The sequence below is a fragment of the Lissotriton vulgaris genome, chromosome 2_1, assembly GCF_964263255.1.
Source record: "Lissotriton vulgaris chromosome 2_1, aLisVul1.2, whole genome shotgun sequence".
In the NCBI taxonomy this organism is placed as follows: Eukaryota; Metazoa; Chordata; class Amphibia; order Caudata; family Salamandridae; genus Lissotriton; species Lissotriton vulgaris.
The window spans coordinates 542,703,253-542,707,986 of record NC_141687.1 but is presented as its reverse complement, the minus strand read 5'-3'; the positions used below and the strand labels follow the sequence as shown (position 1 = coordinate 542,707,986).

At 43.9% G+C, this 4,734-nt stretch overlaps 1 pseudogene; it reads right to left on the bottom strand.

Moving 5' to 3' along the window:
* Positions 1-2,371: 2,371 nt before the first annotated feature.
* Positions 2,372-4,186, bottom strand: LOC147730723 (uncharacterized; annotated as a pseudogene).
* Between the last annotated feature and the right edge of the window lie 548 nt (positions 4,187-4,734).

The following is a 4,734-nucleotide window of genomic DNA, read 5'->3' as shown; positions in this document are numbered from 1 at the left end:
GTTATCTGGGGCTCACCGTGCAGCTGGGCTCGGTACTTCCGAAATGCTCCAGCGAACGCCGAAGACTCATCCGTACAAGGATTATCGGGTAGTTTGGGGCTCTGGGTGAGTCAGTGGGTCTAGAACGTGCTTTGTTAACTCAGGTGGTTGAGCAGTGCAGCGAGGCTGTTCTCACTAGTGCAGTCTGGCTCTAATATAACTTAGCGATGGCTCGTTAGTGAACAGAACTCAGCGATGGGTGTAGGATCGTCAGGGCAGAGCTTGGGGTGGGTGTAGGATCGGCAGGGCGGAGCTCTAAACAGCAAGCAATCACCTGGACTTCTTCCGGCGCTCCAGCCGACTCCTGCAAAAGCCAATTCCAAATAAAGAAAAACAATACAGCCCAATACAGCTGACTTCACCACTTTTCACACCCCCTAATCTGAAGATTGAAACTATAGTGTGGGGGGGGGGGGCAGATATATGGCTGTGGTTCAGCTAGAGCTTGTATATGAATAAAGGGACACAGAGGAATTGAAGCAGTGTCCCGCAGTCTCAGTTTTTCAAATGAAAGTAAAACAATAAACACATACAGTACGAGAAAGTGAAGTAATGTTTTGCTTCTCAGCTCAATTTCTTGAGGAAGCGTAACCTGAATCTGACCATGCTTTTCATCAGTACCTCGTTGTCATATTAATTCCTTTAGCTCGCAGTTCCGCAAGATTGCAAACTTACTATCACCACTGAATGATTTATTTAGCGGGAGGGGGGCGGGAAGAAAGACGGACAGCGGGAGGGGGGTGGGAAAAAGAATACAACAGCACAGCGGCTGACCTAACTAGCGGGAGGAGGGCGGGAACAAACACGGACAGCGGAAGGGGGGGCGGGAAAAAGACCACGGCAGGGAAAGAATACAACGGCCGACTTAATCAGCGGGAGGAGGGCGGAAACAGAGGCGGACAGCGGGAGGGGGGCGCCATTAACTCAGGTGGTTGAGCAGTGCAGCGAGGCTGTTCTCACTAGTGCAGTCTGGCTCTAATATAACTTAGCGATGGCTCGTTAGTGAACAGAACTCAGCGATGGGTGTAGGATCGGCAGGGCAGAGCTCGGGGTGGGTGTAGGATCGGCAGGGCAGAGCTCGGGGTGGGGGTAGGATCGGCAGGGCAGAGCTCTAAACAGCAAGCACTCACCTGGACTTCCTCCGGCGCTCCAGCCGACTCCTGCAAAAGCCAATTCCAAATAAAGAAAAACATGGCGACCCAAAAAAAAAAAGGAAACGCCCACCGCAGCGATGACGACATCGCAGAGGCGGAGAGGGAAAAAATCGCGGGAACGCCCACGAATCTGGTCCGGCCATGACGGACAGATCTCTGTTCCAATGGCTAGCCTCCATTTATGGAGCTAGCCAATGGAACAGAGGGCGTAATCCCAAGCCCACTCTGTTCTAACATAAGATTTTGCCTGCGCCGAAAAGCTGCGCAGCCTTCGGCCAGGCGAAACCTAAAAAAGGATGGCCGAGCTTTTAAGCAACTGATTGGAAGATGCTATAGTCAATATCTATGAGTTTTGTCCAGACACAGAAGGCATTCTGTGGTTATTCTGGGAATTCGTTCCAAACTACTTCAAGAGGGTTAGGTTTAAGATGGTTCTGGATGCTAAGAAGCTTTGGGGTCAGTGGTGTAAAAGCATGGATATACCTGGGTTACATCGGTTTCTTCTATTGGAGATAAGGACAATACTACCAGAAGTATTCTATAATCCTAACGCCGTACTATGCTCCCAAATTGGTATCACCCGAATAAGTACTTTATATCAGAATAAAATTATGCGTTAAGACGAGGATCTGACTGTGGCACGCATCTTCTTAGAAGTGGCTTCTTCAAATATTTGCAGATCCATAGTTATCTCATATGGTCTGCAATCAATGTTGACAAGATATGCTTTATTTAGACAAATTAAACTTCTTTTTATTGGTTTTTCATATACATACAACTATTAGCAGATGCATCAGTGCTTACATACGATGGTGCAAACTATTCGTGACTACAATCAAAGAAGATACACAGTTTAAGGGTTCAAGATACTACTGAGTAACGTGCATCAACATGTAGGTAAATGACCAAAAGGCAATCGTACATGTGTAGGCTTTCCTATTTTCAGTTTCTATTTTGGGTAAATTCTGGTGGTGTTTTGTCAGTGTTTTCCAGTGATTTCAATACCTGAAAAAAACAGTGCTTTTCAGTGATTTCTAATTTTCGCGCCATAAAAAACAACTGAAACGGTGTTTTTCCGGTGTTTATGAAACGCTTTGCTTTTATTATTGCTGGCTTTCTTCATTGATGCATGGCATATAGACAGTGCATGTACGTGTATATGAAGTCCAAATACATTTTCACAAGTCAAATTTATTGTAGTACACCATACAATATTTCTTCAGAGATTCTTTAGTCATTCGTGCTTTCTCTTTCCTTCCCATGTACACTTTTATTTATGAAAATGCCATCTCAACATTGGCACTTGAGACTGGCAACGCCAAAACAGCCAGTACACAACTTGCCAACTCTGGCCACTGACGTAGCTTCCCATGCCAGTACTGGTGCACCACAAGGTTGACATTCTCTGGGACAGGTTCTGCAACATACACGTTGAACTGGGTGCACATGCCCTCAGAGGTATTAAAGCGGTCAAAAATTAAGCTGTACTTTGAAAAGTCCGGAGAAAATTCCCCTTTACGGAATGGATCTAACACTTGTGCAGCGTACCAAAGTGAGGCTTCATTGACTTCAAACACCATGGTTGGTGAAGGGACATTTCTATGCATCATAGCTAGCCATTTCTCATGCATGGTAAAATAAAATTTCCTGAATTGGTCTTCAACACTTCTTTGCTTCCCAAGTGGCAAGCATTCTAACAGGGAACATGTTGCCGTGCCAAAGTCACTAAAAGTGTCGTCTAGCCTACTCTCGAGGAGATGTTTGACATCAACACCAATTATACTGAACACTTGGTAGACAAGGGTGTTTTCTGACTCTAGTTTTTTTATTATGTCCACTACAGCAGTCATGTTTTCCTGTAAAAATCTAAGGATGCAGTACAGTGTACTTTTCTTGACATCACTATCAATATGCACCCGAAGATCCTCACATTTCTTGCCATTTGCATCATCACTAAGCAAAAATTCAGTAAGGGGTCGCCACATAGATAATATTGCATTCACGGCCTCTAGTACTGAGAACCACCTACTAAATGACACAGTTGGGATGACTCTTTCTTTGCTGCCACACAAAACACAAAATGAGAAATATTTGCGTTTGAGTCCCCGCGCATAACGAAACAGTGTGCCTGAATGTACTACAAAATCAATAGCATTCTTCATCAGCTCAGAAGATTGTAATGCTGCTTTCAGCATACCATCTAGCAAGTGGCAAGGATCTCTCACAGGGAAACACTTCAGCTCAGGTACTGCTTTTGACAGGTCATCACATAACTTTTTCATATACGTAGCTGAATCGCTGCAAATACAAACAATATCTCCCCAATCTTTGCTAAACTTGGTAAGAACTCTCTGCAGCAGCATTCCAAGTGACACTGCATTGCATGTTTCCAGTACATCCAGATCTGCCATGATGGTACGTCTGTGCCATCCATTTTTTGCATCACAAAATGTGATTAGCACTGCCACTGCTGGGTCGCCACGCATCTCTGGGGTTTCATCAATGGTAACAGAGATCTTAACATCACCTTGCAGTAACTCTGAAATATGTTCAATATCTGCAAGGAACACCTCTGGTAGGTATTTCTCATACATTTGTGTTAGTTTTTGTAATGTTTTGAATGCTGGTGCACGCTTGCGGAATATATTCCCAATCGGTCCATCAGCTTGGTGTAAGCTGGTTCCAGATTGCACTCGGGCACGTACAAATTCATGTGCCACATCCTTTTCTTCCTCACGTTTTCTTTTGAAACGGGTCATTGTCTCAGCAAGTGACATCTGGCAAAGGCTGTCGCTATTAGGTGGCTCTTTCAATTTCAAGTGGGTCTTGGTGACAAGATGTTCATCAATTCGGCTTGCAGTTTTCCCACTTACTATTGGGACAGTCACTCTGCAAAACCTGCAAATTAACATCTTTTGCCCACGCACTTCTTCAACCATGAAATCTTTGTTTTCCAGCACATAATCTTCTGCCGTCTTTATTCTGCGGGGCATTCTGTTCTGCGCAAAGTAGATCATAAAAAAAGACACTTAGAAACCGGTTGTGTACTGTTGAGAAAATGATGCCACTGAACAGGCTGCCAACCAATTGGTGAAATTGAAGAACACATATTTGAGGCATAGCATAAGGATCCATTTTATCTTTAGCTTTTGATTTAAAACTTTAAAAATCTGTATCCTAGGTACCCTAAATGCTTATTAACCATCATGCTTTAAAAAAGATAATTAGTTTCTGGATGTATGCAAATTAACTAACCTCCAGCTTGCCTAAAAGTGATTAATACTTGGTGGTCGAAAGCCCTCAGGCCAATTTCACGCTTTATAAAAGTGCAAAGGAATGCAATGTATATACAGATGCAGGTCAGGTAACCTATTGTCAGGAGAATGTTCAGCTTAATGAAAGGGGAATGTTGAATCCATATGTGTCCAGTATGAAACATTCAAATACAGTTCAGCAGTAATAAAGACCAGTGGTGTAAATATACTTACATAGCTCCCAGACGCGCAACTACAGTCAAATTTCGGGGTGGCGGGGTAGATTC